The sequence below is a fragment of the Ambystoma mexicanum genome, chromosome 3q (genome assembly GCF_040938575.1).
Source record: "Ambystoma mexicanum isolate Mex_15411 chromosome 3q, UKY_AmexF1_1, whole genome shotgun sequence".
Classification (NCBI taxonomy): domain Eukaryota; kingdom Metazoa; phylum Chordata; class Amphibia; order Caudata; family Ambystomatidae; genus Ambystoma; species Ambystoma mexicanum.
The window spans coordinates 728,213,803-728,233,730 of NC_090926.1; positions in this window are offsets into that span (position 1 = coordinate 728,213,803).

A 19,928-nucleotide genomic window follows, 5' to 3' on the forward strand; every position below is an offset into this window, starting at 1 on the left:
AATAGTCGATGCGAGATACAAGAAAGGAAATGAGAAGCATAGTTGCTTGCGAAGTGAGAAAAAGGTGAGCTTTATGGATGTTGAAAAGTTAAAGACAACAACAATGTGCAGTGTTGGAAATATGAGTTGAAAAGGAGAGAGTGGAGGCAAAGGAGACCCCAAGAATGCAGGCAAAGAAAGGAATGAGAGAGGGGCAAACAATATATCAGAAGGATGAGGGGCAATAGAAGGAAAGGGAGTATGGACGAAACATGTCAGTTTTTGCAGGCTTGAGGTGAAAGATGCGGGAATGCATCCGGGGATGTATGGTAGGAGACAGGCAGAGAACTTGGAATGATTAGTGTCAGAAAATGAGGAGAAAGATAAGAAGATTTAAGAGTAATCATCATAGAAATTGCATTGAAGGCCAAAAGAGGTGATGACATCAGAAAGAGAAATGGTGTAGAGGTAGAACAATAGAGGTCTGAGAACAGAACCCTGGGGACCACCGTGCTGGAGGAGGAGAGTATCAGAGAGCTTCCTGGCCCAAGAGACAAAGAGGGAGTGATTAAAGAGGCAGGATTGAAATCAATACAGTACTGAAGTAGAAAATCCCGAAGAAGTAAGAGGGGAAAGAAGTAGTTGATGATCCACCGTGTCAAAAACCCCTGACAGATCCAATAGAATCAAGATAGATGAATGCTTGGCATGGCAAGCAGAAAGTAGGGTGTTTGTGACACTGACAAGAGCCATTTATGTGGAGTAGAAAGGACGGAATCTGGACTGAAGGCGGAAAAAGTAGAGTGATGATCAAGAAAAGTAGACTTCAGTATAGACTCCATGTTCAAGAATTTGGGATAAATAAGGATGAAGAGAGATAGGACAGAAATTAGTAGGATTGGATGAGTCACAAGCATTTTTTTAAGAATAGGGGGATCATTGCATGTTTTAAAGAGGAAAGATGGCAGGTAGAAGAGAGGGAGATATTAAAGAATGCTTTCAAAAAACAAATGAGCAAAAGGGAATGGGATCGCAAGGTGAAGCAGCAGTAGGGTGAGCCAAAGCAATGTAACAAGCAGTGTTAGAGTCACTAAGTGGGGAGAAAGAAGAAGCAGTCATGTCTGAGGGGAGTGCAGGGGAGGAATGTCCAATGACTGACAGGGATTGGTGGGTTCAGCTTGAATAGATGAACGTAGAAGCAAGACCGTATCAATACAAAAATGTGCAAAGTCGGCATAGGTAAAAGAGGAGGATAGGGAGGGGTCAGGAGTTGAGGGGATCGAATATGGTTCAGAGGCTGAAATAGATTATGAGTGTGTGGAGAGAATGAAAGAATGATTTCAGAATAGTATTGTTTTTCATCAGTAAGAAGGGTAGATTTGCACAGAGACTATAGCACCGATAAAACCTAAAGCTCTGTGGGCAGATTTGATGTTTTCCAATGCCTCTAAGCTTGAAGTAGTGAGGAGCAGAGGGTCAGGATGTGGGTTAATAGCCAGCGTTGTGGAGGTCAAAATGGGCTTGCAGAGTGGAAATAGTCAGTGGTAGTGGTGAGACCAGCTTTCAGACAGCGCAATGCCGAATCAGGTGGGAGATGGGACAAGTTAGAGAAGGATGAAAGTGTATCAGAAACTGCATTGATGCAGTGCTAAAGTAACAAAGATCATGATAGAAAAAGGTAAAGGAGGAGGATGAAGAAGAGAAGAGGGGATGGAGAGAAAGGAAAAGCTAAGATGAGAGTGATCAGGCGAAATGAAAGGTGAAACAGAGATGGCAGAATTAGAGGGTTGAGGGGAGAAACAAGGATCAAGAAATGGGCCAGATGCATGAGACAGAGGGGTAGGTATTAAAGAATTAAAGATAATAGGATTTCATAAGGGGAGGAAAAAAGTAGAAGTGTGAGTAGTAGAGAGGTGGAGATTCAAATGACCAAGTAAGGAAAAAGGGTGGCAATAGAGGATTAGTGATACTAAAAAGATGGCAAAAAGGGGGAAAAGGGGAAGAAGAGGACAGAGAGAAAAATGAATGAAAAGGAGAGCTGTGCCACCTCCAATGCCTGAGGTGCGTAGGGTTGGAAATAAGATTGGCATGAGTAGCTGAGTGATATTGTTGAAGCCAGGTTCCTGTTAGACAAAGAAATTGTAGATTAAGATGAAAGAAAGTACCACCCCCTTCAACACTGGGACTTACTGTGGGGTCCAAAGAATCAAGGCCCCAACATGAGTCCTCATTCTCCTGGGTAATCATTACTGTTCTGTTGTGGACCCACATGAAGAAAATGGGTGCGACTGTGCCCCCCATTTGCGAATTTGGCCAAAGACAACACATATTGGGAGGGAAAGACAGGGCTAGAATGGCTAAGGACAGAGGCCCAATCCAGAAAGGGGCAGGGTGATAAAAGACCCTCAAAGGAAGTAGGAAGTGTGGGTTATTCAATTAGGTCATAGGTAGAAGAGGTGGACATCCAAGAGACCCGCAGGAGGGAGCAGAAAATTGTGGAGTTGATTTTTAGAGAAGGTCAGGTATTGACTAGTGACTGAAAGTGGTAATGCAGTGTGAGAGTGGGTTTTAGTGGGGTGAGTTTGCTTAGACGAGTCGGTGTAAGAAGTGATTGTGAAGTTCACAGTACTGGGTGAAAGGTGGATTGGTGTGTAGCAGTGGATGCAGGGAGGAGGGAATAGTAGAGTATAGTAGGGAGTAGTAGTAGTGTGGAGGAAGGAGTAGTAGTTGGAGGGAGTCGGGAGATGGAAGAAGTAGGTGGAAGGGAGAAGCAACATCAAAGGGTGGAGGTGAGACCTAAATGAGTGATACACAGTGATGTAATGTAAGATTGGTGGGTAGAGTGAAGAGAAGTGGGTGGAGTCCAGGAACGAAAGTAGAAGAAAGAGCAGGCAAGGTAGAGGTGTGAGTGAGTATGATTGTAGGAGTATTTTCCCCAGGGTCTCTGTAAGGTGCAAATCCCAATACCAGTAGGACACTAACAACTGAATAGATTAAGTTAGGATGTCTCTGAGGGAGTTCAGTGGGAAAAGGCATTCTGTCTTTAGAACTTCAAATCTAGTCGAAGGCGGATTTAGACTTTTTGGGTGAAGTGTTGATATCTACTAACCTGAGTGTTAGGGACACCTGGATTAGGGAGGAGGCTCAAATCAAGAAGAGGGAGAGGGACAGCCCTAGGGACCACACACATTTCCATTTAAACCCTTGAACTGCCTCTGAGCCTTGAAGTGATTCCTGTACCTTCTGTGACACATACCATTGAAACATTATGACATACATGTATTGAGTGCTATTTTGAAGTAATCTTTCAAATAAAATTGTATTGTTTTAGAAATTTTGCACATCATTCAATTCTTTTGAAATTAATGCTTTTGGACCTCACCTAATGTCTGGTATCCATGTTTTATTGATTCAAGAATTGTTAAGTTATTTTGATCATGTATTTAATCTTTTATTCTATGTTGTATTTATCCCAATGATTGTATATGATTATGGTAATACATGATAATGTTATGAACATGATTGTATTTGGGATATTTAGTATTATATAATTTTGTTTAAGGCTTTTTTTAAAACACATATGCAAATATGTAAATAAAAAAGAAAACAATTAAATTAAAACTAAATAAGCCATATTACAAGAAGTGATGGCATAAAATGTAATGCAGATAACAAAGTGGTAAATGCAATCTCATAAAACAAAGTTAAAAAATATTTGAATACTTAAACTGCTGTCAATCAAATTCTTATTTGTAAACATAACACAAAATGGATGTCAAAGACCAAAGCATGATAAGGAATACATTCTAAGGACAATAGAGCATGGAGACATTACGCAAAACCTTTAGATTTAAGAATGGGCAAAATAGTCAAATGGACAATAGGATTATATTTTGTCCATTTGGTACTGTTGACCAACCATCTACCATGCAGCCTATTAGAAGTAGGTTAAATCTGTGTGTAATAATGTGTTAGCAAATGTCTTAATGGCAGTTCTGCAGTCCACAGTACATTTGTTCATTGAATTAGTTGGTCAAGATTCTTTGAAGATTCTCTCAGGTCATCAGATTTTTCAAATATTAATCTTTTTATCAGCTGCTGTTTCGTCCTAACTAAAGTTTTTGGACTCTAAAATCAACATGTGTAGACAATAGAAGACAATGATCCACAAATGTTTTTCATCCATTGTGTCTTCAAGGAACAATGGCTCATCCGAAAATAACTAAAAACGTTTCTATGAAAATGATGCTGAAGCTGATACCAAATTAAAATCCATATTAGGACACTTCTGATCTTAAATTTATCAGCGTTTAGCTCATTGTGTAGTGATAAAACAGTACAAGATTTTGATACTATCAAAATCCTCCCTTTTTGAGTAACACATCTTCGATTACTTGAAGCCCTCTGGGTATCCCTGACCTCACCTTTCAGAGTCATATAAGGCTATCACCTATGGTTTAGCTTCGTAAACTTTAAGTAATACTTCAATCGATTTTCTGCCTAGTCATGCAATTACCTGTGACTGGATGGTTGAAGGATAACTCCCTTTGTTTGGTACATTAACACAGCATGTTTATTATTATGGCCATGCTCCATGCAGTCCACAAACAAGATGATCTCTGAATAGTTAAAGGTTTTGACTGGCTCATTTCTCATGCTGTTTAATAAAAAAGTGCCTTCTTGTCCAAACAGCCAACATTTTGGATAACACTGTGTTCATAGGCCATTCTCTGCTCGTCATATCTGTAGCACCCCTGTTAATAAGAATCTCCTAAGCAATTATATTGTCCTTCCCCAAACCCAAAACTCGAACATCCAATACAAGACCATTGAATTCTTCCTGTGAGGAATCAATGTATTGAATGAACAGGAGGGCGCAGCACAAAACTCTGACATAAAACCCTAGCAATCATGAAAGCATTAGTACACACCACTTCATTCCCAAATCGTACACTGGCCATTGTATCTGAGTGCAAATGTTCTATTACATAAAGGAGTGGTGGATGTTAACATTTTGCACAATAGAGCAAAGCTTTCCTCTATTAGTACACGGCGAGGGGGTGTGGTAGCCTCACAGCTAATGGGGAGGCTCAGAACATGGGTGTTACCAGATGGTAACCCCATCGCCTTGAGGCTCCTCAGGGCTGGTGGCCGACATTTCTCCTCACTGGGGAATCGGGAAAAGTGTTCCACTCCCCACTCTCCTTCCCTCCCCTTGCACATATTTCCCGCCACTCCCTTCCCTCCACTTACCTCTTTTTTGGCTCATCTTTGGAAACGAAATGCTGGAAACACTTCTGTATCCAGCGTGTCTTCTCCCGATCTGTGACACACCACCATGGAAAGGAAGAATGGACTACATGTACTCCCCTCTCCTTTCCTTGGTGGAAATTGTATTGTTTACATTTTATTCTATTGTTTTGAATGGCCGCCATTGAAAGGTAGAAGTGATTACGTTCCCCCATCCTTGGCAACCATTTTTTCTAAATTTCTTTTCTTCGTTGTGAAACACGCAACCAAGAAAATTGCCTTCAGTACCCATGTCCATTGGCCTAGAGAACTAATAGAAATATTCCCCTTGCCAGGGGAGGGCATTACGGAGTCATGTAATGCCCCACATCCTTCTTTAATGCCCTTGCTTCTCTCAGGCCTGTAACTATGAGCCTGTGACTAGGTAATGCCCCCCGACTCAAGAATGATTGCTTAATTACCCATGTCAGAAGCTGATGTCAAGTTGATAAAGGCCAGATAAATAGGAAAATAGGACTAAGGGACAAATAATATTTGTCAATCAACCAATGTTAATTTCTTTTTTACATAATACCAATGTCTTCTCTAATATCGCTTTGTGTTTCAGTGAAACTCAATCATATATATTACTACATTCCTTTTTCTTATCATTTTTATGCAGATGGCTTGCAAATCTTTTTGTAATTCTCTTCTTTCTCAGAGTCCCTGCATTCTAACCGTTTAGAATGTCTTTCATTCATTCAGCCATCTTGCATGTCATCTAACTTTCTGCCCTTAAATTCTGCTAAGAATGAATATTTTTCCCTCTTATCAAATCCTATCTCCCATTCCTTCCTCATTGTATGAATTTCTCCTTCTTACTTACCTCTTTCAACCACAACCCGCTATCTTGGCGTCATATTAAATTGTTCACTTTCTTTTGACCATTTCTTCTATTACTCATTGCTGCTGTTGTATTGTATTCATTTATTTTACATACATATATCGCTTCAATGTTTACCCTTTAACACCACTAAACCTGGTCTACAGCATCGTTTGCTCACATATTGAATATTGTTCTTCTCTCCTTCTCGGACTACCCGCTTATCAACTTGTTCTTCTCTGCTCTATCTGCAGCTCCTCTATTAGACTTATATGCCATCTCTCCCCCAGGATTCTATATCATGGGTGCTTAACTCTCACATGTGACTATCTTTTGAATACTGTCTTAAATTCAATTTTATATGTATCTTATTGCCACTTGGCAAGCATCATTAAAATAGCAGACATTCTTGTTAGGTGAAATATGTGCCTTATTACAACTATTTGTAACAAGTCTGACCATCTTAAGAACATTAGCAACTGCTATTTCATGGATCATAGAGTCCCATTGGATAATCTTGCAATTGTGCACTGCCACATACTCATTTGGATCACCAAGAATGGTTAAGGAACTGGTTGCCAAGGTCAAACACAAAATCCAAAGTTAAATACAGGGGCATGTGGTTGCTCTCAGACATGTGAACCACATTCCTTATCAGGAGTCAATCATTACCCCCGAAAAATAAATATTCAATAATCAAGGAAAAGTGTATTATCTTGATAGTTAATCTTGCAAGATTGTCTGTTGACGTGCTGCCATTGACCGGTCTCATTCCTCATTCTCCAGAGACTGATGAAGTTTTAGTCAGTGGGTATAACAAGCTGAATATAACATCAAGTAGACCACAAATAGCATGACAAGAGGATCACATTCGGTGGTAACCCTGAATCAGGGGTAAACAACTAGGTTGAAAATGTTTTTTGGAAATGTTCAATAGCTGAAAGCAAATAATTATTTGAGAGAGAATTATAGAATTTTACAGTATCAAGATTACAATCATTAGCACCAGAACATTGTATCACCAGAATAGCGGGTCAATCGCAGTCAAGAATAATTCAAACAACCCTAACTTAGCTCTCAACTATATATAGAGCTCACCAGAGTTTCTATCTATTTTAGTCTTAACAGCCGTCTTGGTACATTTAGAAGAGGCATTAAGTACAGGGGGATCAATACACCTTGCCTCATATAAACGTATAATATCAAGGTCTCCAAGAAAAAATAATAGATCAACCTGTTCCAACTTATTCCCTGACAATATTTTCAGTGCATGCATTGAATTACCAGTAGTCGTTCTTTCGAACCTCTGTAAGGCAATAGCTGGATCATGTGATAAGAGCAAAGATGGAAGTGGCACACTAACAGCAATCGTGCCCTCAACCCTCTGATGGGCAACATGAGAACCAATCATTGAAAGAAAAGGTACTTTGTGCAATGCAGGCCCTGAAGGAATTCATCAAAAATCCTCTGTAGCCACAATGCCATACTCATTTCAAGTGAACACCATAATCATCTCACATGAAGGGGTTATATTCAAAGGCTCCCTCCCTTCGGGGTTCCTATGTTACCCTTCTGCTAAATCAAAATCTACAGTTTGTAGTAGAATGTCAAACTACTTTTTGCAAGCTTCACACTCATTTAAAAATCTAGTTTTGTTAAGGCTACCCTAAAAGTGTGGTGTATTTCGGAGTGTCGCATGTAGGCTTGAATAACAAGAGCTTAAATGCTGTGTGTCGATGGCTGAATTACAAATATTAAGAGGTTTACTGGCCAAGCTGTTTATCTAATTTAAAATGCTGAAATATCCTAAAATCAGAACAATAACATCACTCCTCAATCTTTCATATGTGCCCCACCCAATCTACTCTATGTGAAATTAGAGTGTCCTTGAATCTAGCATGGGTTGGCTCCGGTGTACTGACTTGCGTATTAGACCAAACACATCCTAATTTGTAAGACATGGACATTAGCTAGCGCTATAACCAAATGATTGGCTGGTGGGGATAGACTCAGTCTAACGAATATTTTGCAGATTAGTTTTTGATAGTGGTCCTATTTCTTTAAGTAGAATTAGGATAGGATGAAGCAGGGAAAACACCAGGATGTAAATCTGACTAAGAACATCCCAGTTGATTTTTTTGCATTTACTACAAGCATTAGGGAGCAAGTTATCATCATGCATAAGTGGGAGGAATATCCCACTCCCCGGAGAGGGATCAGGATAAAATGCTTAGTATTAGAGATTAACAAAGCCCTGTCTCTAATTTCAATATATTGCTGCGGGATCAGGGTAGAATGTGGTTGAAAATAACTCATTACTTTATCAGTCTTTACATAGAAAGTTTTCTGAGGAAAAATATAATTCTGTAAGATTAAGCACCATTAAGTCAATTGAGGAGAGCAGTTTACCCCTTCGTGTTACTCTAAAGTGTCTGCTGACAATCCCGGTTTTGTTGAAATTCTCCTTGTTATACGTTGACGTAAATCCGCTGGGAGAAATCATTTCCTAATCTATTAATTATTGTACATTGTTCCCTATTTCTCATTGGTACTTTTATTTTACATGTTTTGCTTTATTTTGAAGGAATTCTTTCAAACGAGGTGACTCTCTACTAATACTGCCATGAGGGTTGCCTTTTTTGTGTCAGTGTCTATTGATAAAAGCAGGTTTACAGAGGGAACTTCACAGAGAGCTAATTTGTTTCCCCACAATATTCAAAATAATGATGCAGTATTTTTGGGGAGACTTAGACTGTACATAGGACACAGCCAAATCATGATTTTCATTCACATGTGAAGGGACTGGCTATGTAGATCCAAAAACACCACTAATTTAAGTATCTGAACACATTTCAGCTGCCAAACAAGACCAGGAATTTGGATTCAGACGTAGGAAAAACATTTATAAGGTCTTGTCGTGCTTCATGCAGAAATGCAATCAACTAGGCGGTCTCCTCATAGCCAGTCAGACAAGGGTGTGTGTCTGTGATATAGACCTATAGGTGCCAGTGGTCATGGTGTTGGTGTGGTAAGGAAAAGTGGCCTGATATTGACTATTGTGTTGGGGTGTGATTACAGACCATGTAAAGAACAGCACCATTCTGTGCCCCTAAAGGGTTAGTAGTGAAGACTACATGTTGTTGATCTGGAGAGCAGTATTCAATGGACATGATTGTCCTATTTGGATACAATGTTGACCTATTTGGATAACCTACCAAGAAGGCCATTTTGTAAGCAATAGGTGCATCAAGACATCCAGCAATGCACTGCTGCATAGTATGAGAGGGCCATGAGCTGACCCTGGAAGTTTTTTATTTCAGTGGGTAGACAACTATTCAGAAACACAGATGACCTGCCCATTGATTGAGTAGTTCAGCTTCAATGCCTACTACCACCTTCAGAAAACTAGTTCTTCCATGTGAAATACTCTTCACATGCAGCAGTTCAGCAAAGATTTATGGGAAATGTAATGAACCACGGAACACAGTTCTTCATAGCTATCTTGACCTGCTTCAATACGTTTGAGAATGTTGACTGACTTGTCGACAATGTGACTGTCCCCTGAAAAAATCCAGATGTGCAGAAATATATGCTGCAAACAATTTATCAAGTGGGGACATCAGTACGAATGCAGCTGTTGGGTTCTAGATCATCTTTCATCACTTGTGGGGTGAGCAGGCACAGTATTAAAAATAATAATCACAATAATAATAATGTCCAAAAACAACAGGATTTATTTATTTTATTTATTTATTTATTTGCATTTGTCAAGCGCACTTGCAGCCAATAAGGCATCGAGGCACTGTTACAGAAGATGAACGGACTTAAGATTTACAGACAGGTGCCCAGTTGTTTTATGGTTACACAGTAACAGGCACATATGCAGGAAATGACTGATACAGATTCATAGTGAGGAAAGAGGCAATTTAGACAAAGAGACTGGTTTTGATAGCCTTGCGAAAGGCTAGGTGTGACTCAATAAGTCTTAAGTGAGGTGGCAGTGCGTTCCAATGCGTGGCTGCTTGGGTGGGGAAGCTGGAGTCACCAGCGCGCACCTTTCTCGTTGTGGGTGTGACAATCGTGTTGGCATAGCATGCTCTTAAGGGTCTAGTGGCAGTGTGCTTGGTAATTCTGTTAGTCAGGTAGGGAGGGGCGAGTTCCTGAAGGCATTTGAGGGTGAGGGCAAGAGTTTTGAAGGATGGCAGTAGAGTCTATTCTATATGCTTTCAGCACCACCGCCAAGTTTCAGAGACTTGTGGACTAATTTATGGAATATTCTGCGTGCTGAAAAGTGATGTTGCGCAACAATCAGCGCGCACAAGTTAATTCACTGATTCATGGAACTCACTTTGAGTGCATTTCTGGGTCGTGGAGGATACTTTGCGCAGGTCCTCCCTTCTCTATATCCAGTCGAGCAACTTGCACAAGACCCCTCGCAAAGTGTGGGAGGGGCCTGTGCAATGAAGTAAACAGGGGGCGGAACATGCAGAATTGGGAAGAACAAGGCATTACATGGGCATGTCGAGGAGTGGCATACGTGAGGAAACCGGACGCCCAGCACTGCAAAACCGAGCGTATTCATGGACCGGACAGCGCACCGTCACATCAGGGAAATCAGCACGCAAAGCTCGCGATTTCACCATGTGCAAAGTCCCAATCACATAGGAATCAATGTGCAAATGTAAGCTCTGATCAGGAATTTAGGGGTGCGGGCACGCAGGTGGGATGCCAATTGCAGTTAGGGGTGCGCAAATGCAGATTTGCGGGGTGCAGCCATAGTTTACAGGGGTTTGCATGCATATTTTATTTAAAGGGGGCAAACTTGGGTTATGGGGATCCTTTCGCAGCGTCACCGGGGTGCTGCCTTGATTGCGGGAAGACAGCATGCAGTACTGCCAGGGTGTATGACTTTTCAGATGAGGTGGGCGCATAGACTGGTATATGTGGCTAAATCTGCTTTGTCTGAGGGTGTATCGTGGGCGTTCTGGCAGCTACTTGCTCCTAGGTTTAATTTGTGGTTCAAATTCCATAAATATGCATGTTGGCAATTACATGCTTTTACGCACAGGTACGCGCAAAGTGGTGTTATGCGCAGATGACTTTGGGCCTCATTACGACCCAGGCGGTAAGTTACCGCCTGGGCCGTGACTTTACCACCATGGCGTAAACTACGTTTACGCCATGGTGGTTGGCGGACTTACCGCCCCATTCCGAGGTCGGCGGGGCGGTAAGTCCCCAATCCCCATTTACCCTTCCCCATTCCCATTTTTGCCCCATAGGGCATAATGGGAGTGGGGAAGGCGTTAATTACGCCACCGTAAATTACGGTGGCGTAATTAACTCCATGGTCCCTTAGCGCCATGGATTTTAACACCTGCTAAAAGCAGGTGTTAAAAGCGCCATGGCGCTAAGGGACCTCGTAATTGGCGGTAAGGGGTCGGCGCAGCTAACGCTGGCGTAAACCCCTTACCGCCAGGGTCGTAATGAGGCCCTTTGTGTGGTGTATGCGCATTTTCTATAAATCGAGCGCTTGGGCCCACTTCGCTAGTTTTCTCCAGGTCAAATGACAATATTTGATGGAAATTGAAGCCATTGGATTAAGGTACCTAACAAATCCGCATAAAGCCTGTTAAAGCAGTCCAGGTGTAAATTATTCAAGTATCACACAGGCAAATTAGTTAAGTGAACGGGGAAAAATCTAACTTGGCAAGCTATTTGTAAATTGTGTATTCTACTATAAAATGCTTCTAAAAAAGTAAAATGTTGACATGCTCAAATCTGCGCCGTTAATGAAATAGCATAATTAGTGATTTAGTGATTAAAAGAAATTCTGTGCAGTTTCATTCAGTCATAAGGAGACATTTTAAATTTTGTAGCTGCACTTTGAGTTAGGGAGCACCACAGCACTCAAACGAAAGAACAGTTGTTATTCGAGGTAGATCAATGATTTTAAAATCGCCCCTCCATTTGCATGTTCTTGAGTTGATGTGCTTATCGAAGGCACCACATCATTGAGCACTTCCCCATCGCAGCAGACTCTCGCGAGCTGCACGCATCGCAAGTGCCGCAATTACGCCATCAAAAAAGCTTTCCATCCCCCACTCTCACTTCTTGGTGCTAATAGGCAGGGTGAAGAAGGGGAGCAAAGAAAATTGTCCTCCACACTCAAAATCTATGTGCAAATAATACCCCAGTAGCTTTTAGTCTCACTGTTGAAAGAAAAAACTGCGTATTTCAAGCCAGTCTAAGATGAAATTTAACATGAATGGCACAATGTTGTCGATTAAATTGAAGGGAAAACGGAATAGAGAAAAGAGAAAATCCCTCCAAAACTGGAAAATGATATGAAGGGGTAATCGGGCAGACATGCGGCAAGCTGGGATAATGTTCAAGAGTATGCACAATTCCAAAGTTATTGTAAGTAAATAAAAAAATAATCACAGTAGGAAGTAGATATTCATTAACATCTACGCATGACAGCTTCACCTCTTTTTGTATAGGCTATAAGTGTTTGCAGTGCAATGAAATGGCATATTTGGGGGGTCAATATTAGTTGGGCCTTGATGGTGGAAACGCGCAGCATTTCAAACACCGCGTGCATTTGGAACATTGTGCATGCTGACGATATGTGGAACATGGATAACGAAATTGAACACCTCCATAAGGTCTGTGCCAATATCACAGACGACATGTGCATCCTATCACTCGAAAGCATACACAAGCCCCAGAGGAAGTGATCTCCAATTAGAGTCATCCCAATTTCCTCCATGGCAAATACATTAACATCTGAATCATCGCTTGCCTCTAGATTCGTTTTCTTTTATCCTATCATTAATCTCAGAAAATCATGAAGACTAAAGAAGCAAATCCTTGCAATTTCCTTTGTATATGTATTCCTCACAGAAAATCCAATAATTTCAAAATGTTATGTAGTAAAGTGACATTTTTCCTGTTTACAGGACCAACTGAAATTGATTAAAGTCACTCCAACTTCTAGAATATAAACATAGACACCATTGTGTCAAATGTAATATATCCTCATTTCTATACATCTCAATGTTATAAATCTTAACATGTTCTCAATAACAATCCATAAGAGTTATTACGCTATACAGTTGAGCAAACCAGATGTTAATGAGAAAAGAATAAGGATGACATGTACTATTGTGGCTAACCCAAATTAAGTAACTAGATAATTAAAGTTATGAAGCATCTGTGTTCTATTTATGCAAAAACTTTAGCATCCAATCTGTATCAAACCAACAAAAGAAAACCATGTATAAAATATAAAACACTGACCGTGTACAAATCTACTGTAAATGTGCACATATTTGACCTGGGTTCAAATGGCTTCTGGCAAAACCGAGGAAATTTATTTTTTTCTTAGGCAGTAAACCCTGATGTGGAATCAAGACTGAGAGCCTCATTCCGAGATTGGTGGTAGTCATGGCGCTATTTGCACCATGACTGCCCCCAATAATGGGTCCGGCAACGGTGTAGTTCAATGGGCATTTACATGTGTAGTCTGATCCTGGCGGGACCGGTAAGTCCCCTTTGAACAAACCATTCCCCATTCCCATTGTGCCCTTAGCGGGACCCGTAAGGGAGGTGTGGTGAGACCACACATTCCTTACGGTTCCTTCCAAGGGACCTCGGGATAGGGCGGTGGGGGATTACCGGCACCGGTCTCCTTAATGGTGCCTGGTATCCCTTACAGCCCTACTTGTAATGAGGCCCAGAGTCTGAGCATAGCAAAGACCTTATCAAGCTCCCCAAGATGATGCCAGGCAGTATAACCCTTTCACTGGGAGGTTTAGAGCAGTTAGTGCCTTAAGGCAGTTTGCAAGAAATGTTTTGGTCCTGGGGTACTAAACTGTTGCATACGTGTGTGCGGAATGCAGTGGCTGTGGGATAGGGCAAATTTGATGTACACACCACCAGCTTAAATCATGGAGCCAGCAATGTTGCGGGAGGTAGGCTAGTTGTGTAATGTGGATGTAAATGCTGAGAGCAGTGAGTGGCAGCAGCATAGCTCCAGGTCTGAGAGCTGGGAGATGATGGCAGCTGCAGGACTGGTTGAAGTGGAGGCCAAAGGAAATCCAGGGACATTGGTAAGCTCAAACCAAAAGGTTGTAGTTTGACCTATCAGCACTTGATCGATCACTCTCTAGGGTAGTCATATTTGTAATATTTGTTTCCCAACAAACCCTATGTGAGGTATTGACATCTGGCAAGGGTGCAAAGCGCAGGTTCTTTTGATTTTGTATTGACAAATAGAATAATTATGATAATTCCATCCACAAAATGAGTGATCTGCCAATCAGATTTACCCTTTCCTGTCGACTCTGTACAACACACTTAGTGCACTTGTGCCCTACCACATCAGTAGCCTGATCTGTGGCAGCTGCTCTTCTAATGGCACAGAGCGTGTTTGTAGGACACGAGATGCCCATTTGACAAGTACCTGCAGTGCAGAGACAACATTTAAGATATGTCCCCTATACCTAAAACTATGATGATCATAAGTTGCCCATTTTGGTGGCAGGGTAAACTCTAAATAAAAGCTATAACTATGTTTGGCCTAGTGTGTGACGCTACTTAGGGTCTTAACCGTCACATTCCAATTTATATTGCACATGTTTCAGCTCCTTTGAGTCAGCTCCACTATGGAAGGTGATGTGTATTCTGGTCAACCGGTTGTATCCCGCCAAATGTCAGGACGAAACATGTAGGGCCAGGTCTCCTCTTTGATCTCTTTGTGAAGGCAGTTAACACCTTCACCCAGAGACAGACACACAGTAGGCAGCCGTCCTTGGTCGAGGCATCAAGAGAGCACACCCATTGAAAAGAGCAGCCTCAACCCAGGCTAATGCATATCTAAAGGCATTTGTTATCAGTATGAAGGGAAGGGGTGGGATTATGATAGGCAGGAAGGCTGTGGTCAATGGGATTTTGTTTCAACTATCTTGATTCTCACTGTCCTCTCTCTCTTTACTGTCTCCTCCACTTCTTCTGCAGAAAAGCACTTCAGGTGTGACGTCAAAGGGCAAAATCCACTCTGTTGGGAGCAGGAATTGGACCACTATGGCAAGCTAGGTTTAGTCCAATCACCTGAGGACTTTCTCCCTTAAAATCCATTACTTCAGCAGATTTGCTCAGTTCCTCCCAGATCCTTTAACAACTCAGATATGTTTTGAAGATCTCACTCGACTTCATTTGGGAGAGTTGCACTCTCCAAAGCCCTAAGCCTGGGGTGAAAAAGTGATCATCCAAGACAGAAGCAAGATCTGTCACCTACCTCTCCCAGGGCACATCAGAAGTAACCTCTACTGTGGATCAGGACGTACCGCTCTGCACCAGAATCTCCTCAGCTGGGAGAGCAGACCCTGAACAGGACCATCCTATCCTCAAGTCCCCCTAAGAGGGCATCACAGAACCAGAGCACCAGACCAGCCGAAGCTCCTTGTTTACCGTACCAAATTGGTTGCTTGTGTACACCACACCTGGAACAAGATGGAAGTCACCGGCTCTAGTTGCTGCGGTCCTCCACCTCATATAACATTGCTCTCACCTTTGACCAGCTCGACACTGCATTGTGTCCCATCCAAAGCTCGTCACATGGTTGTCTGAAGAGACTGCTCAATGCTGGGACCCAAATAAATCACTGGAGAGTCACATGCCAACTCTAACCGGAGGTTACCACCACGGTTTTACCTAGCTAGCACTGAAACTGTCACCTAATTCATTGCACAACGATGCCCCCTAGAGCACCACTTCGATGACTGTCACCCACTAACTTCAACCACTGGAGCATCACTCATTGGCCACTCCCAGTGGCTAAAGCTTGACTCGGCCTGGCCAACTGGGAAGCGTTCCTGGGGTCGCCTGACCGGCATCCTTGAAGAGACACTGTTCTACCAACCAGAGCACCTGCATGTGCCTCTAGTTGATTCCCACTTGCTGTCAAGGCCTCCACGATCCTATGTGCCCGAAATGAGCCTGAATTCGACCATGGGTGAGATTGTGCCAGCCCGGCAAGAACCGAATCCAGGTACTGTCGACTATGAACTGCCCCCTCGGTCCACTTGAAACCTAGAGAGTTGTTAGGTCATAATTGCTCCTGTTTCTACTAAAATATCCTTTTTGTGGTTCATACTTTACCTGCCAAACCTGGAAACATGCGCAGAGTGCTACTTTATGCAGACTGTTGCATTTTCTGTGTTCTTCCTGTGGTGTGGGTTTTTGTAGAGTATTCTCTATTTGTTCTTTTTGCAGATGGTGTGTTTAATTAAAGTGTTTGGATTGTCATAGAATCTTGATTGGACATTCCCTTTATATTGGGCTGTGATACTATGTTGTTTGGGCCACTACTGGTTCACCTTCACACCCCTCTTAAAAGGATAGCCTTCCCTCAGCTCACATTACCACAAAAGGCAAAGGAGATGTATCTCTTAATCCTCCCTAGTTTACCTTTATGATTGCATTGTGTTTTGGTTTGTAAGAGTGTGAGTGTTGCGTGGACTATTTTACCCCTACTCGTCCTTTTACTCCTGCGGGCATGAAACCAATGTGTCACACACCATGAATAATACCAATGGCCCCAGTTCTGATTGTCAACCATTGCTGCTGCAATCAGATTATTAAACATTAATACCATGCGTTATAAACTGATCCTGTAAAAGAATCATCTAACTTACCAATTAACCACAATAGTTTTCCCAGTCTCAACTGTATCCATCTTAATGTGGTTCACAAGCATTTTTTGTTCCAATAACTTAAAATACCATTGTCACATGCTACTGAAAATCAAAGTTTAAATAATATCCACAAAACAAACCTGAGAACAAACACTTTGCTTGGAAGTGCCCTATGTTCACCTGTTCTTTATGGGCTCATTTACAGCAGCTGTGTGGACTGACCCTGGCATCCTTCTGGGGAGCAAGCACTAATCTGCTTCCCAGTGCCAGCCAGCATTCGGAGTCACAATGGGATAGCTATCCCTGCCTTCAATGTGTATGCATTAGAGTGAATTGTTCATGCAAGGACGTTGCCTTCTTTCAGACTAAGGGACTAAGGTGCTTAAAGCATGACTCTTCTCACAAGGTCACCCATTGGCCCTCATTACACGTTTGCTGGTCGGGAAACAAGTACCGGTAACAACTACAAGTCTGCCGGTAGGGGCAGTGAATGACTGACAGGCCTGACATGTCGGTAGTTCGAGCCTCTGCCAGCAGATTTTCCACAGAAGCATAGGCACCGATTCTAGCGGTGCAGGTACTTCATTGTTCCCATTCCCACTGAGTCCTGGGGCTTTGCGGGAATGAGAACTTTAAAGTTCCTCCACCGGCTGTAATATGCCAGTATTACTGGGATATTGGATGGTAGAAATGGTAAGGTGAGTCTGCCGGTAACCCACCGGTGCTACCGCTAGGTTACTGGCAGACTCATAATGAGGGCCACTGTCTCTCTTTCAGCATTCACTTAAAAGAGCTTGTCATGATGACAAGAAGGAACTGGGAAGGTATTGGGTGAGAAAGCCCATACATCTGAGGATTCTATGGTAGTCTTTGTTAATACGTACTCCAGATTCTCTTTTGTGATTCGAAGGAAAACGCTACAGAATGTCATTCCACCTTGTTTACCAGACCATAAAAGGCCACTCTTTGCCTTCAGGAGAGGGACATATCTGTGAAACATCCGGTTCATTCACACCGTCCAACAGAATATCGTATGCAAGAGATATTGTTGTAAACTCTGCTGATTGTGTTCACAAGGTTCAACTAAAAATAGCATTCTCTATACAAGTGCACCTATGTATGTTTACCCATGTATTCCATACTTCTTTCACTTCTGAATCTATGCCATTAATGATTGGTCTGACTTTGTGCCAATATCAAAATCCCCAGCATGCACCTGAAAATGCACAAACATTCACTTCCTTAATTCAAATAGATAGATTCTGCTCTTCATGTGCCAAGAAATCCAAAATGTAGGTATTTCGAGTGTGGAAGAGGAGCCAACTACCACCACTCCAACTGCCCCGCCTACATTACCTGAAACGTATGAACCAAAGTATATGACATATCCTCAGCAGGTAAACCAGCAAAGAGAAGAGCGTGGACTCTGTGCAGTACCCACAAGAATACCTATACCTAAGAGAATATGGGAGGTAAAGTACCCATTGAGGAAACTATACCTGCATACAAGACAATATGATGGCCATTCCTGAAGAAACAAAGAAACTAAATGACAAGGATGAATGGTGAAGGATGAATGGTGTCGTCATACAAAGTTGAATCGACACCCATATAGAAAGATACCCGGACCAAAGAGGCAGAAGATTTATAAGGACAAAGAAGCACCCAGGATAAGTGACATCTTGGGCTCAAGATGAAAAGACTTATGCCACAGACCTGATGAAAATACCCTGTTAGTTTAAATGTGTACAGATGCAAGGGAACACAAGCAGCAAAGCAATCATGAAGCTAGCCATATGCTTTTAAATAGTGAAACCGCGGCAAGTGCCAACATATACATAGATACCTCTATAGATACATATGATTTAAGATAAGATGGATGTTTCCACTACACATATAAGCAGTACTGAACAAAGCAAGAAGGCCTCATTTCAGTACTGCAGTTATGAAAAGCAATTGAATTAAACAGAATAAAAGTTCAGCAAAGGAGTTGACTGAGCCAAGAAAGCAAAGGTCTAATCAAACTGGAATTGGCTGACATTGGATACAATTAACATGAAAGAACAGAAGCTCCTGTTCAGAAAGGTCAAGCAAAAACAAAAGACGTCAGAGGACTATTGAGAATAAAATAAAATACACGAAAAGGCAAAATTTCATAGTGTCCAGTCACGTGATAGAAGGAAGTTGGACGAACAAAGTGATCACACCTACGGGCGGAGGCCGGCTGGTGCCCATACTCCTTAACAATTCCCAGAGAACAGTACAAACTCAAGGCCAACTTCAAAGCACTAATTGACACTGGATCATTGAGGTGATGATGGTTGATATGCTAATTGGTGGGAAGTTTGTGCTAAGAGGTGCTCACCAGCACCTGGTTGTTCACTCTGTGTGCTGCTAGACGTAGATGGAAAAGTACTGACATGGGTTAGAAGCCAACCAATTGTAGGGGACCACGCAGTTGGGGGTCCTATAGCTTGAGTAGCCAATGGAACGTCGTACGTTTAGTGATGTTCAATAGTGGCTATTTTGAAGGGAGGGCTTAGTTGCCCAACCTGATGTTAACTATCCAATTTCCTCTCTCCGTTACTCCATACAGATATAGAACCTATGCTTAATTATTCACTTAGAACCAATCCCACTTCCTGTTAGTTTTTTGTAGTTTGCCACGTAGGATGACGTTGGTAATGGCGCAGGTCAACACGTCAGTGATGACCACTTTTTGGATACAAAAGCCCACGTTTTTTATGAAGTAGTTAGAGTCAGAGTATCGAGCGATTGCTGATGTTCGTTGTACTCCCTGTTTTAGATACTTGACATTAAAACAGACGAACTTTGCCAAACTATTTGTGTCATCTTGATTATTGATGTATGAATAAAATCTGCATCCCCATCCATCTCCAGGGTATTGCTACTCATCTTAAAGGGCTGTTTGGGAACACCCAGCTCAATAGAGCTTTGTATTGCATTGTAGCTTTTATAATATTAACAACAAACCCATGTACCATGAACTAAATTCCAAATAGTATTACTTACAGTTATTTTTTTTACGGTGCCTGGGAATGGGCAATTACCGGGGCATTACAGCCCCGGCGGACCCGGTAAATGCCCATTCCCGGGCGCTTGAAAATATTAGTCCCCAT